Source organism: Ovis canadensis, chromosome X, assembly GCF_042477335.2.
Source record: "Ovis canadensis isolate MfBH-ARS-UI-01 breed Bighorn chromosome X, ARS-UI_OviCan_v2, whole genome shotgun sequence".
Lineage (NCBI taxonomy): Eukaryota > Metazoa > Chordata > Mammalia > Artiodactyla > Bovidae > Ovis > Ovis canadensis.
The window spans coordinates 60,456,239-60,472,939 of NC_091727.1; positions in this window are offsets into that span (position 1 = coordinate 60,456,239).

Here is a 16,701-nt window from a genome sequence, read left to right on the forward strand (position 1 = left end):
ATATTAAATTGTTTGCCTTGGAAACAAACAGAGATCATTCTCTCATTTTGGGATTGCATCCAAGTACTATATTTCGGACTTTTTGTTGACCATGATGTCTATTCCATTTCTTTTGAGGGATTCCTGCCCACAGTAGTATATATAATGGTCTTCTGAGTTAAATTCACCTATTCCAGTCCATTTTACTAGTCATTTCACTGATTCCTAGAATGTTAACTTTCACTCTTGCCATCTCCTGCTTGACCACTTCCCATTTGGCTTGATTGATGGCCCTAACATTCCAGGTTCCTATACAATATTGCTTTTTACAGTATCAGACCTTGCTTCTATCACCAGTCACATCCACAGCTAGGAATTATTTTTGCTTTGGCTCCATCCCTTCATTCTTTCTGGAGTTATTTCTCCACTGATCTCCATGGCTGAGAGGAGCTACCCCCCATCCGAGGTCAGGGGTAGCAGCCTAGAGTGCTAGGCCTCAATGGCGCAGGAGTGGCCAAGAAGAGCTATTCCACGTCGGAGGTCAGGGGCAGTGGCCACGAGGAGCTACCTTGCATCCGAAGTCAGGGCCAGTGGCCGGGAGGAGCTACCCTGTGTCTGAGGTCAGGGGCAGTGGCCAAGAGGAGCTACCCCATGTCTGAGGTCAGGGGCGGAGGCCAGGAGGAGCTACCCCACACCCAGGCCAAGGGCAGTGGCTGGGAGGAGGTACCCCACCCCCAAGGTAGGGGGCGGTGGCTGAGAGGAGCAACTCCACATCCAAGAAGTGGTGGCTGCATGGGCGCAGGAGGGCCAAGAGGAGCCACTCCACATTCAAGGTCAAGAGGGGCGGCGGTGAGGAGATACCCCTCATCCAATGTAAGGAGCAGAGGCTGCACTTTGCTGGAGCAGCTGTGAAGAGATACCCCAGGTCCAAGGTAAGAGAAAACCAAGATGATAGGTGTTGTGAGAGGCATCAGAGAGCAGACACACAAACCATAATTACAGAAAACTAGTCAATCTAATCACACGGATCACAGCCTTGTCTAACTCAATGAAACTAAGCCATGCCATGTGGGGTCACCCAAGATGGCCAGGTCATGGTGGAGAGGTCTGACAGAATGTGGCCACTGGAGAAGGGAATGGCATACCACTTCAGTATTCTTGCCTTGAGAACCCCATGAACAGTATTAAAAGGCAAAATGATAGGATACTGAGAGAGGAACTCCCCAGGTTGGTAGGTGCCCAATATGCTACTGGAGATCAGTGGAGAAATAGCTCCAGAAAGAATGAAGGGATGGAGCCAAAGCAAAAACAATATCTTATTACAAAATTCAGGTTTAAATGGAAGAAAGTAAGGAAAACCATTAGGCCATTCAAATATGACCTAAAGCAAACCCCTCATGATTATACAGTGGAGGTGATGAATGGTTTAAGGGATTAAATCTGGTAGACAGAGTGCCTGAAGAACTATGGATCTAGGTTCATATGTACAGGAAGCAATGACTATACCCATCCCAAAGAAATTAAATTCAAGAAGGCAAAGTTCTTGTCTGAGGAAGCTTTACAAATAGCTGAGGCAAAAGAAAAGTTGTTTTTTTTTTTTTTTTTTTTAAGTTGAGGAAAGAAAAAGGCAAGGGACATGGGGGAATGTATACCTAACTAAATGAAGAGTTCCAGAAAATAGCAACAAAAGATCATAAAGCCTCCTTAAGTGAACAATGTGAAGAAATAGAGGAAAACAATAGAATGGGAAAACTGGAGATCTCTTCTAGAAAAGTGGAGATGTCAAGAGAACATTACATGCAAGGATGGGCATAACAAAACAAAGAAATGGTAAAGACCTAACAGAAGCAGATGAGGTTAAGAAGAGGTGGCAAAAATACAAAGAAACTCTATACAAAAAAGATATTAATGACCCAAATAACCAAGAAGCTGTAATCACTCACCTAGAGCCAGGTATCCTTGAGTGTGAGGTCAAGCGGACCTTAGGAAACATTACTAAGAGCAAGTTAGTAGAGATGATAGAATTCCAGCTGTGATAATTAAAATCCTAAAAGATGATGCTATTACAGTGCTGCATTCAACGTGTCAGCAAATTTGGGATAGTCAACAGTGGCCACTATATTGGAAAAAGTGAGTTTCCATTCCAATCCCGAAGAGGGCAATTCCAAAGAACATTCAAACTACCATACCATTGCATTCATTTCACATTGTACTCAGGTTTTGTTCAAAATCCTAGAAGATAGGCTTCAAGAGCATGTGAACTGAGAGCTGGATTTTGAAGAGTCAGAGCAATCAGAAATCAAATTGCCAACATTCATTCTATCATGGAGAAAGCAAGGGGATTTCAGAAAAACATCTACTTCTGCTTTATTGACTATGTTAAACCTCTGATTATGTGGGTCACAGACATGTATGGGAAATTCTCTAAGAGATAGGAGTACCAGACCACTTACCTATTTCCTCAGAAACCTGTATTTGAGTCAAGAAGCAAAAGTTAGAAATGGACATGAAACAACGGACTGGTTCAAAATTGGGAAAGGAGCACAACAAGGCTGTATATTGTCATTCTGCTTATTTAACTTCTATTCAAAGAACATCATGCAAAATGCCAGGCTGGATGAATTACAAACAGGAAACTAGATAAAGGCACTCTTGATGACTCTGAAAGAGGGGAGTGAAAAAGCTGGCTTAAAACTCAACTTTCAAAAAATTAAGATCATATCTTTCAGTCACATCACTTCATAGAAAATAGAAGGAGAAGTGGAAGCAGTGACAGATTTCACTTTCCTGGGCTCCAAAATCACTGGGGATGGTGACTACATCCATGAAATTAAAAGGCACTAGCTCTTTGGAAGGGAATCTATGATAAATATAGACAGTGTATTGAAAAGCAGAGACATCACTTTGCCAACAAAGGTCCATACAGTCAGAACTACGGTGTTTCCAGCAGTCATGTACAAATGTGAGAATTGAATCATAAAGAAGACTGAGTGCCAGAGATCCATCCTTTCAAATTGTGATGCTGGAGAAGATTTTTGAGAGTCCATGGGAGTGCAGTCAATCCTAAAGGAAATAAAATCAACTCTAAATATTCATTGGAAGTACTGAAGCTGAAGCCGAAGCTCCAATGCTTTGGCCACCTGATGTGAAGAGCCAATTCATTGGGAAAGATCCTATTGCTGGAAAGATTGATGGTAAAAGAAGGGCTTGACAGGAAGAGAGTATTACTGACTCAATAGACAAGAATTTGAACAAACTCCAGAAGATTGCGGAAGACCAAGGAGTCTGACATGCTGCAGTGCATGTGGTAGTGAGTCAAATATGACTTAGCAACTGAACAACATGTCTTCTTTGGATAAATGTCTGTTTAGGTCTTTCCACCGTTTTTTTTATATTGAGCTTCCTGAGCTCTTTGTATATTTTGGAGATTAATCCTTAGTTAATTGCTTCATTTGCAATGATTTTCTCCCATTCTGAGTGCTGTCTTTTCATTTTACTTATAGTTTTCTTGCTGTACAAAAGCATTAAAATTTAATTAGTTCCCATTTGTTTATTCTTGCTTTCATTTCCTTTACTCTAGGATGTGGATCAGAGAGAATCTTGCTGTGATTTATGTTAAAGTGTGCACTGCCTATATTTCCTCTAAGAGCTCTATAGTCTCTAGATTTAAATTTATGTCTTTAATCCATTTTGACTTTATTTTTGTGTATTCTGATTTTGTTGTTTTGAATGTAATTGCAGTTTCCCAGCACCACGTATTGCATATTTTTGCCTCCTTTGTCAAAGATAAGGTGCCCAGAGGTGCATGTGTTTATTTCAGGGTGTACTATCTTCTTCCTTTGATCTATATTTCTGTTTTTGTACCACTACCATACTGTTTTGATGACTGTAGTTTTGTAGAACAGTCTGAAATCAGGAAGGTTCATTCCTCAAACTTTGTTTTTCTTTCTCAAGATTGCTTTGACTATTCTGCATCTTTTGGGTTTCCATACAAATTGTGAATTTTTTTCTTCTAATTCTGTGAAAAAAAATGCTATTAGTAATTAGATAGGGATTTCATTGGATCTATAGATTGCTTTAGATAGTATAGCCATGACTGATTCTCCAATCCAAGAATATGGTATATATCTCATTGTGTTTGTGCCATGTTTGATTTCTTGCATCAATGTTGTATGGTTTTTCTGCATACAGGTCTTTTTTTCTCTCTAAGTAGGTTTATTCCTATGCATTTTATTCTTTTATTGCAATGGTGAGTGAGACTGTTTGCTTAGTTTCTCTTTCTGATTTTTCATTGTTAGTATCTAGGAATGCAAGGGATTTCTGTGTGTACATTTTTTTTATCCTGTGACTTATTAAATTCATAGATTAGATTTAGAATTTTGGTGGTATTTTTAGGGTTTTCTAGGTGTAGTATCATGTCATCTGCAAACAGTGAGAGTTTTACTCCTTTTTCAATCTGGTTTCCTTTTATTTATTGTTCTTCTCTGATTGCTATGGCTTGGACTTCCAAAGCTATATTAAATGATAGTGGTGAGAGTGGGTACCCTTTTGTTGTTCCTGATCTTAGAGAAAATGTCTTCAGTTTTACAATGTTGAGAATAATATTTGCTGTGTGCTTGTAGTTTTCTAATGTTAAGTTCCTTCTATGCCAATTTTCTAGACAGTTTTTTGTTTTCAATCACAAATGAGTATTGAACGTTGTTAAAAGGTTTCTCTGCATCTATTTAAATAATCCTACAATTTTCATTTTTCAATTAGTTAATATGGTGTATCCCATTGTTTGATTTGAATATACTGAAGAATCTTTGCATCCCTGGGATAAACCTCACTTGGTCATGGTGAATGATCCCTTTAATGTGTTATTGGATTCTCTTTGATAGAATTTTGAGGATTTTTGTGTCTATGCGCATCAGTGATATAGGCTTATGATTTTTGTTTTTCTTCTTGATATTTTTGTCTGATTTTAGCATTATAGTGCTTCTTGCTTCATAGAATCAATTGGGGAGATTTCCTCTCTCTGCAGTTTTTTTGGAAGAGCTTGAGTAGGATAGGTGTTGGCTCTTCTGTAAACATTTAGTTAACTTTGCCTGTGAATCTATCTGGCACCGGGCTTTTGTTTGTTGGAGGATTTTTTTTTAAAATTTTCACTTTATTTTGCTTTACAATACTGTATTGGTTTTGCCATACATTGACATATATCTACCATGGGTGTACATGAGTGCCCAATACTGAACCCCCCTCCAACCTCCCACCCCATATCATCTCTCCGGATCATCCCCATGCACCAGCCCCAAGCATCCTGTATCCTGTATTGAACATAGACCAGCGATTCATTTCTTAGGTGATAGTATACATGTTTCAATGCCTTTCTCCCAAATCATCCCACTCTTACCCTCTCCCACAGAGTCCAAAAGTCCATTCTAAACATCTGTGTCTCTTTTGCTGTCTCGCATACACGGTTATCATTATCATCTTTCTAAATTCCATATATATGTGTTAGCATACTGTATTGGTGTTTTTCTTTCTGGCTTCCTTCACTCTGTATAATTGGCTCCAGTTTCATTCATCTCATTAGAACTGATTTGAATGTATTCATTTTAATGGTTGAGTAATACTCCATTGTGTATATATACCACAACTTTCTTATCCATTCATCTGCTGATGGACATCTAGGTTGTTTCCATGTCCTGGCTATTATAAACAGTGCTGCGATGAACATTGGGGTACATGTGTCTCTTTCAATTCTGGTTTCCTCAGTGTGTATGCCCAGAAGTGGGATTGCTGGGTCATAAGGCAGTTTTATCTGCTGTTTTATAAGGAATCTCCACACTGTTCTTCATAGTGGCTGTACTAGTTTGCATTCCCACCAACAGTGTAAGAGGGTTCCCTTTTCTCCACACCCTCTCCAGCATTTATTGCTTGTAGACTTTTGGATCGCTGCCATTCTGTGACAGTTTTGATTTCAGTCTTTGTAATTGGTTTGTTCATATTTTCTCTTCCTTCCTGGTTCAGTCTTGGAAGGTTGTACCTTTCTTAGAATTTGTCCATTTTTTCCAGGTTGTCCATTTTATTGGCATATAGTTGATTGTGGCATGTGTGCTCAGTTGTGTTTGACTATTTGCAACCCGATGGACTGTAGCCCTCCAGGCCCTCTGTCCATGGGCTATTTCCAAGCAAGAATACTGAAGTAGATTAATCCAAGAAGAAGATATAACAATTATAAATATATATGCACCCAACATAGGAGCACTGCAATATGTAAGACAAATGCTAACAAGCATAAAAGGGGAAATTAACAATAACACAATAATAGTGGGAGACTTTAATACCCCACTCTCACCTATGGATAGATCAACTAAACAGAAAATTAATAAAGAAACACAAACTTTAAATGATGCAGTAGACCAACTAGACCTCATTGATATCTATAGGACATTTCACCCCAAAACAATGAATTTCACCTTTTTCTCAAGCACACACGGAACCTTCTCCAGGATAGATCACATCCTGCACCACAAATCTAGCCTTGGTAAATCCAAAAAAAAAAAAAAAAAAAAAGTGAAATCATTCCAAGCATCTATTCTGACCATAATGGAGTAAGATTAGATCTCAATTACAGGAGAAAAACTATTAAAAATTCCAACATATGGAGGCTGAAAAACACACTGCTGAATAACCAGCAAATCACAGAAGAAATAAAAAATGAAATCAAAATATGCATATAAATGAATGAAAATGAAAACACAACAACCCCAAACCTCTGGGACACTGTAAAAGCAGTGCTAAGGGGAAGGTTCATAGCAATACAGGCGTACCTCAAGAAACAAGAAAAAAGTCAAACAAATAACCTAATTCTACACCTAAAGCAATAGAAAAGGAAGAAATGAAGAACCCCAGGGTTAGTAGAAGGAAAGGAATCTTAAAAATTAGGGCAGAAATAAATGCAAAAGAAACAAACAAACAAAAAAAACCATAGCAAAAATCAACAAAGCCAAAAGCTGGTTCTTTGAGTGCTGAATTCTCTCCACATTGTCTTCCATGCACCTGTTGCTGCACTCCACTCTGAGGTGCTGAAGCTCCCTCTGTCCCTGCCCATGAGGGGGATTCTGAGTGTGTTAAACATCTCCTCCACAGCTCCCTCCTTAAGTCCTATAGTGGGGTTGCTGGGTCATATGTTAGATTTTTTCCTAGTATTTAAAGGAAGCTCTATGCTGCTTTTCATTTCACTTATCCTTTTTCATTTCAAATTTTATTGATTTGAGTCTTCTTCCCCTTCTTTCTTGATGAGTCTGGCTCATCAAGTTTGTCAACTTTGTTTATCTTTTCAAAGAATCAGCTTTTAGTTTTATTGATCTTTGACATTGTTTCCTTCATTTCTTTTTCATTTCTTTCTGCTTGAATCTTTATTATTTCTCTCCTTCTATAACTTTGTTTTTTTTTTTCTTGTTTTGTTCTTCTATTTCTAGTTGGTTTAGGTATAAGTTTAGGTTGTTTATCTGATGCATTTCTCATTTTTTGAGGTAGGATAGTATTGCTATGAACTTCCCTCCTAGCACTGCTTTTACTGCATCCCATAGGCTTTGAGTCGCCATGTTTTCATTATCATCCATTTCTAGATGTTTTAAAATTTCCTCTTATTTCTTCAGTGACATCTTGGCTAATTAGAAGTGTATTTTTTAGCCTCCATATGTTTGTGTTTTTTACAGTTTATTCCTATAAATGAGATATAATATTCTGGTATTGTGTTTAAGCAAGATATAATTGGCTGCGAGCCGGTGCACTAAGCATGGCAGAGAGGAGCTACCCCACGTCCGAGGTCAGGGGCAGCGGCCTAGAGTGCCAGGCTGTGATGGTGCAGGAATGGCTGAGAGGAGCTACCCTGTGTCCGAGGTCAGGGGTGGCTGGGAGAAGGCACCTCGTACCCGAAGCCAGGGGCAGTGAACCTGAGGAGCCACCCCAGCCCGAGGCCAAGGGCGGCAGCTGGGAGGAACCACCCATGTCTGAGGACAGGGCCTGAGGCCAGGAGGAGTAACCTGAGGAGAAGCAGCTGGGCAGGGACAGGAGGGCCTAGAGTAGCTATTCCACACTGAAGGTCAGGAAGGCAGGCAGTGAGAAGATACCCCTTGTCCAAGGTAAGAAGCAGTGGCTGCGCTTTGCTGCAGCAGCTGTGAAGAGATACCCCCACGCCCAAGGTAAGAGAAACCCAAGTAAGATTGTAGGCATTGCAAGAGGGCATCAGAGGGTAGACACACTGAAACCATACTCACAGAAAACTAGTCAATCGAATCACGCTAGGACCACAGCCTTGTCTAACTCAATGAAACTAAGCCATGCCTGCGGGGCAACCCAAGATGGGCCGGTCATGGTGGAGAGGTCTGACAGAATGTGGTCCACTGGAGAAGGGAATGGCAAACCACTTCAGTATTCTTGCCTTGAGAACCCCATGAACAGTATGAAAAGGCAAAATGATAGGATACCAAAAGAGGAACTCCCCAGGTCATTAGGGGCCCAATATGCTACTGGAGATCAGTGGAGAAATAACTCCAGAAAGAATGAAGTGGATGGAGCCAAAGCAAAAACAATACCCAGTTGTGGATGTGACTGGTGATAGAACCAAGATCCGATGCTGTAAAGAGCAATATTGCATAGGAACCTGGAATGTCAGGTCCATGAATCAAGGCAACCTGCAAGTGGTCAAACAAGAGATGGCAAGGGTGAACATCAACATTCTAGGAATCAGCGAAGTAAAATGGAATGGAATGGAGGAATTTAACTCAGATGACCATTATATCTACTACTGCGGGCAGGAATCCCTCAGAAGAAATGGAGTAGCCATCATGGTTAACAAAAGAGTCCGAAATGCAGTACTTTGATGCAATCTCAAAAATGACAGAATGATCTCTCTTCGTCTCCAGGGCAAACCATTCAATATCACAGTAATCCAAGTCTATGCCCCAACCAGTAATGCTGAAGAAGCTGAAGTTGAACGGTTCTATGAAGACCTACAAGACCTTTTAGAACTAACACGCAAAAAAGATGTCCTTTTCATTATAGGGGACTGGAATGCAAAAGTAGGCAGTCAAATTTGGCCTTGGAATGTGGAATGAAGCAGGGCAAAGACTAATAGAGTTTTGGCAAGAAAATGCACTGGTCATAGCAAACACCCTCTTACAACAACACAAGAGAAGACTCTACACATGGACATCACCAGATGGTCAACACCAAAATCAGATTGATTACATTCTTTGCAGCCAAAGATGGAGGAGCTCTATACATTCAACAAAAACAAGATGAGGAGCTGACTGTGGCTCAGATCATGAACTCCTTGTTACCAAATTCAGACTTAAATTGAAGAAAGTAGGGAAAACCACTAGACCATTCAGGTATGAACTAAATCAAATACCTTATGATTATACAGTGGAAGTGAGAAATAGATTTAAGGGCCTAGATCTGATAGAGTGCCTGATGAACTATGGAATGAGGTTCATGACATTGTACAGGAGACAGGGATCAAGACCATTCCCATGGAAAAGAAATGAGAAAAGGCAAAATGGCTGTCTGGGGAGGTCTTACAAATAGCTATGAAAAGAAAAGAGGCAGAAAACAAAGGAGAAAAGGAAAGATATATGCATCTGAATGCAGAGTTCCAAAGAATAGCAAGAAGAGATAAGAAAGCCTTCAGCGATCAATGCAAAGAAATAGAGGAAAACAACAGAATGGGAAAGACTAAAAATCTCTTCAAGAAAATTAGAGATACCAAAGGAACATTTCATGCAAAGATGGGCTTGATAAAGGACAGAAATGGTATGGACCTAACAGAAGCAGAAGATATTAACAAGAAGTGGCAAGAATACACAGATAACTATACAAAAAAGATCTTCATGACCCGGATAATCACGATGGTGTGATCACTCATCCAGAGCCTGAAATCCTGGAATGTGAAGTCAAGTGGGCCTTAGAAAGCATCACTATGAACAAGGCTAGTGGAGGTGATGGCGTTCCAGTTGAGCTGTTTCAAATCCTGAAAGATGATGCTGTGAATGTGCTGCACTCAATATGCCAGCAAATTTGGAAATCTCAGCAGTGGCCACAGGACTGGAAAATGTCAGTTTTCATTCCAATTCCAAAGGAAGGCAACACAAAAGAATGCTCAAACTACCGCAGAATTGCAGTCATCTCACATGCTAGTAAAGTAATGCTCAAAATTCTCCAAGCCAGGTTTCAGCAATATGTGAACCATGAACTCCCTGATGTTCAAGGTGGTTTTAGAAAAGGCAGAAAAACCAGAGATCAAATTGTCAACATCCGCTGGATCATGGAAAAAGCAAGAGAGTTCCAGAAAAACATCTATTTCTGCTTTATTGACTATGCCAAAGCCTTTGACTTTGTGGATCACAATAAACTGTGGAAAATTCTGAAAGAGATGGGAATACCAGACCACCTGACCTACCTCTTGAGAAATCTGTATGCAGGTCAGGAAGCAACAGGTAGAACTGGACATGGAACAACAGACTGGTTCTAAATAGGAAAAGGAGTATGTTAAGGCTGTATATTGTCACCCTGCTTATTTAACTTCTATGCAGAGTACATCATGAGAAATGCTGGACTGAAAGAAACACAAGCTGGAATCAAGATTGCTGGGAGAAATATCAATAACCTCAGATATGCAGATGACACCACCCTTATGGCAGAAAGTGAAGAGGAACTAAAAAGCCTCTTGATGAAATTGAAGGAGGAGAGTGAAAAAGTTGGTAAAGCTCAACATTCAGAAAACAAAGATCATGGCATCTGGTCCCATCACTTCATGGAAAATAGATGGGGAAACAGTGGAAACAGTGTCAGACTTTATTTTGGGGGGCTCCAAAATCACTGCAGATGGTGACTGCAGCCATGAAATTAAAAGACACTTACTCTTTGAAAGAAAAGTTATGACCAACTTAGATAGTATACTCAAAAACAGAGACATTATTTGCCAATAAGGTCTGTCTAGTCAAGGCTATGTTTTTTTCCTGTGGTCATGTATGAATGTGAGAGTTGGACTGTAAAGAAGGCTGAGCACCGAAGAATTGATGCTTTTGAACTGTGGTGTTGGAGAAGACTCTTGAGAGTCCCTTGGACTGCAAGGAGATCCAACCAGTCCACTCTGAAGATCAACCCTGGGATTTCTTTGGAAGGAATGATGCTAAAGCTGAAGCTCCAGGACTTTGGCCACCTCATGCAAAGAGTTGACTCATTGGAAAAGACTCTGATGCTAGGAGGGATTGGGGGCAGGAGGAGAAGGGACGACCGAGGATGAGATGCCTGGGTGGCATCACGGACTCCACGGACGAGAGTCTGAGTGAACTCCGAGATGGTGATGGACAGGTAGGCCTGGCGTGCTGTGATTCATGGGGTTGCAAAGAGTCGTACATGACTCAGGGACTGACCTGAACCGAACTAAGTTCTCAAAGGTTGGATATGTGACCTAAGATGTGATCTATCTTGGAGAATATGCCTTGTGCCTTTGAGGAAAAAAAAGTACACTTTGCTATTTTGGTGTGGAATGTTCTATAGATATCAGTTACGTCTATCTCATCCAATGTGTTACTTAATGTTCATGTTTCCTTATTCACTTTTTTTTTTTTTTCTGGATCATCTGTCCATTTTTGTGACTGGGGTATTACAATCCCCCACTGTTTTTGTGTTACTGTCAATTTCTCCTTTTATAGTTGTTAGCATTTACCTTATATTTTGAGGTGCTTCAAAGTTTGAAACATATGCATTTGTAATTGTTTATCTTTTTCTTGGATTGAGTCCTTGATTATTATGTAGTGTCTTGTCTCTTGTAATGGTCTTTATTTCAAAGTCTATTTTATTTGATGAGTATTGCTACTCCTGCTTTCTTTTCATTTCCATTTGCAAAGAATATCTTTTTATAACCTCTCCCTTTCAGTCTGTATATGCCCTGTCTGAATTGGGTGTCTTGTAGGCAGCATATATATGGATCTTATTTTTATATCAGTTCTGCCAGTCTGTGTCTTTTGATTGGAGCATTTAATCCACTTACATTTAATATACTTATCAGTATTTATGATCTATTACCATTTGCTTTACTGATTTGGATTTGTTTTCTTCCTCTTTTGTCTACTGTCTAGAGAAATCCCTTTAGTATTTGTTGCAGAGCTAGTTTGGTGGTGCTGAATTCTCTTAACTTTTGCTTATCTGTAAAACTTTGATTTCTTCAGAAAATCTGAATGAGATCCTTGACGGGTAGTGTAATCTTGGTTGTAGGTGTTTTTCCTTTCATCTCTTTGAGTGTGTCCTGCTTCTCCCTTGTGCCTTGCAGAGTTTCTCCTCACTGATCAGATGTTATCTATAGGGGGATTCTCTTGTATGTTATTTGTTGCTTTTCCCTTGCTGCTTTTAATAATCTTCTCTTTGCATTTGTTCTTGCTGATTTTATTAATATCTATCCTGGCATGTTTATCTTGGGGTTTATTCTGTATGTGACTCTCTGGGCTTCTTGGACATATCCTTTCCCATGTTAATGCAGTTTTCAAGTATAATCTCAGCAAATATTTTCTCACACCCTTTCTTTTTCTCCTTCTTCTGATACCTTTATAACTCAAATGTTGATGTGCTTAATGTTGTCCCAGAGGTCTCTGAGACTGTTCTCCTTTCTTTTCATTCTTTTTCTTTTTAACATTCTTCTGTGCCTTAGTGACTTACCCACTTCTCTGCCTCAATTATTCTGCTATTGATTCCTTATAATGCATTTAAAGAATTTCAGTCATAATGCTGTTCATTATTTGTTGTATATTCTTTATTTCTTCTAGGTCCTCATTAAATATTTCTTATATCTTCTTAATCAGGATATTCTATTTATCTATGCTTCTATTTTATTTCTGTGGTTTTAGATCATCTTTATTATCATTACTCTGAATTTTTTTTGAGGTAGACTACTTATTTCCTCTTCATTTGTTTGTCCTTATGGGTTTTTACCATGCTCCTTCATCTGTTTCATATTTCTCCATCTTCCATTTTGTTTAACTCACTGTGTTTTTGGGTGTCTTTTCTGCAGGCTGTAATGTCCCTATAGCTTATGAAGTCTGTCCCCATTGGTTGGGTTGGACCAATACCTTTTGAAGGTTCCCTGATTGAGAAGACTGGTGCCTGTGTTCTGTTGTTTGGAGCTTGACCTTATCTCTTTAAAAGGCAGTGTCGGGCCCAGTGATGTGTTATGGGGTATCTGTGAACTTGTATGACTTTGGGCAGCCTGTCTGCTAATGGGTAATGTGTTCCTGTTTTGCTAGTTGCTTTGTTTGAGGCATCTGGCACTGGAATTTACTGGCCTTTGGGTGGGGCCAAGTCTTAGTGTTTAGATGGAGGCTTTTGGGGAGTTCTCATTAATTAGTAATCTATGGGGTCAGAAGTTCTTTGGTGGTCCAACATCCTGGGCTTGGTTGTCCAATCTTGGAGTTTCAGGCCTGAAACCTTGCTGGAGCACCAAGACTCCAGACAAGCCACAAAGCACAGAAGAAAAAAAAAATAGGGGAAAATTCAAACAAACATAAAAAATAACAGAAAAAGCCACAAAGCAAAAGTTTAAAGCAATATTAATCAGAAGGAACACACAAAAAAACCCAGGAACTCACACTCACAGAAAGAAAAAAATGAGAGAATAAAGGACCACAAAAAAAAAAGAAGAGAGCTATCAAACCAGTAAAAAAAAAAAAAAATCCATAAATGAAAACACTAACATCTACAGTATAAAAATATGAAACAAGTACCATCGAAAAAGTACATATAATAAAAAGGTATTGTTGAAAAAGGAAAAAAATAAAATGAATTCACTTTAAAATAAAACATTAAAAATAAATAAAATAAAACTTAAAGTATTAGTAAAAAAGGAAAAATAAAAAAACAAAAATGGATATATGTGTGTGTGTGTGTGTGCCAAGTCACTTCAGTTGTGTCCAACTCTTTGCAACCCTATTGATTGTAGCCCACCAGGTTCTCTGTCCATGGGATTCTTCAGGCAAGAATCCTGGGGTGCTTTACTATTCCCTTCTCTAAGAGACCTTCCTGACCCAGGGATTGAACCCAAGTCTCTTATGTCTTCTGCATTGGCTTGTGGGTTCTTTACCACCAGCACCATCAAGGAAGCTCAATATATAAACATATGCATTTATATACATGTGCATATATATATATATATATATATATATATATATGTACACATATGCATAGATAGGTGGAGAGATTGCAAGAAGAATATTTTTCCTGAGATGTCAGTTGTTCTCATCACACAGTGACCTCCAGCTAATTTGCCTACTCAGAAAGTCCTCCAATGTTTCTAGGATGTCTCTGGACCTAAGGTGGGCACTGTATGGTTAGCTCCAACTCAGATCTGGCCTGACTCCAGCTTGTACTTGCTTCAAAAGTCTGCAGTTGCTCCAAAAGCCCAGTCTAAATGTAATTTGGGAGATTTAATCCACTGCACCTGCTGCTGCAGGAGTGAATTCTCTACTTTGATCACATGGGCCCTGGTGCTCAGCTTTGGTTTTGGTCCCACCTCTTCTTGTAGACTGCCCTCCAACCTCTGTTTCCCACACAGGCAAGAGGAGGCAAAAGCAGAGGCTTGCTAGGGCTCACTTTCTCAGTCAGGCAGGGGTGAAGGGGTATGGCAACCACAATTGGGATGTTTGGGGAATGTCTGCTGCAGTAGGGATCTGCTGGAATTTGCTACACTCTGTCCCATGACTCTGGGACAGGTCATTCACTCTCCCAGAGGAATTAGCCCCAGTTTGCGGGTCCCTCAGAAGAACCAAGCTTCATGGGCTCCCATGAAGTTATGGGTATTGACCCGCACCTGCTCATAGCTTGGTGGCTGCTTCACAGCCATCGTGTCCACCTCTGGGTCACAGACCCTAGCCCTATCTCTCTGTCCACCTCTGGCACTCCTGCCAGCCTTGGTGCCTGTAAGCCCATGAACATGCCCACCACTTGGGTCACAAATTGCAGCCCGATGGTCCCACCTATGGCACTCACGAAGGCAGGGTCCTGCATTAAGGGTCCCTGTGACAATGATCTCTTGCCTTTCTGGCAGGCCCAGGTTTTTCCCTGGACTCCCTCAGCTGTGTTGTACTAGTGCCCTCTGAGCACCTTCACTGCAGTTAACCCCAGTACTCTCCCTGGGGTCTGACCCCCAAAGCCTGAGCCTCAGCATCGAGTTTCCATCCACCCTAGTGGGCATGCATTCACGTCTCAGGCTGGGAAGTGCTAGACAGCACCAATGTCTGAGCAGAATTCTCTCTGCTTTGTTTCCACACATCTGTTGCTGCACTGTCCTTGAGGTGCCAAAACTCCCCCCCCCCCATCCCTACACATAAGGGGGTTTCTGAGTGTGTGGAAACTTCCTCCTTCACAGTTCCCTCCCAGAGGTGCAGGTCTCATCCTGATTGCATTGTCTCTTTTTTCTCATTTGTTTTGCCATACACCATTGTTTGTAGATTAGCTTGCCTTTTTAGAAATCTGAGGTCTTCTGCCACATTTAATACATCTTCTGCAGGAGTTGTTGCATATGCAACTGTATTTTTTAAATGTATTTGTAAGGAGGAAGATGATCTCCATGTCTTACTCCTCTGCTATCTTCTAAGAGAATACTGTTGTTTCCCACATTGCTTTTGATAATTTTTCTTTGTCTTTAATATTTATTAGTTTGGTTAATATATGTCTTGCTGTGTTCCTCCTTAGATTATCCTGCATGGGACTCTGTGCACTTCCTTGACTTGGTTACCTATTTCCTTTCCCATGTTAAGGAATTTTTCAACTATCATCTCTGCAAATATTTTCTCAAGTCATTTCTCTTTCTCTCCTTTTTCTGAGACTCATATAATTCTAATGTTGGTGCATTTAATGTTGGCCTAGAGGGCTCTGACTAAGACTGTTCTCACTTCTTTTCATTCAGTTTTTAAATTCTGTTTGGCAACAGTGATTTCCACAATTGTATCTTCCAGCTCACTTATCCATTATTCCACCTCAGTTATTCTGCTACTGATTCCTCCCAGTATATTTTCATGTCAGTTTTTGTATTGTTCACCTCTGTTTGTTCTTTAGTTCTTTTAGGTTTGATTAAACCTTTATTGCATCTTTTTGATCTGTGACTCCATTATTTTTCCAAACACTTAGACCATCTTTACTTTAAGTACTCTGAATTCTTTTTCAGACAGGTTGCCTATCTACTGTTCATTTAGTAGTTCTTATACGTTTTTATCTTGCTCCATCTGGGACATATTCAGATAATCTCATTTTGTCTAACTAACTGTGGTGCATCCTTTCTGTTGTCTGCAGGGTTGTCATTCCTCTTGCTTCTGGTGTCTGTCCCCTGGTGGGTGAGCTTGGTCTAGTTTGCTTTTGCAGGCTTCCTGATGATAGGGATTTGTGCCTGCCTTCTGCCCTGCAGAGCTAGGTTTTGTTCCTCTGATGGACAGAGTCAGTCCAAGTAGTGTGTTCTGGTAAGTCTGTGTTCTGAGAAGTATGACTTTAGGCAGCCTGTCTGCTGATGGGTGAGGCTATGTTACTTTCTTGCTGGTTGTTTGGACTGAGGTGTGCCAGCACTGGAGCTTACAGGCTGTGGAGTAGGCCTAGACTTTGGTACCAAATTGGAGACCTTCATTAGTCTCATTCTGGTTACTGTTCCCTGCATTCTCTGCCGTAATTTTCCTTGTCCCTACAGTGAGC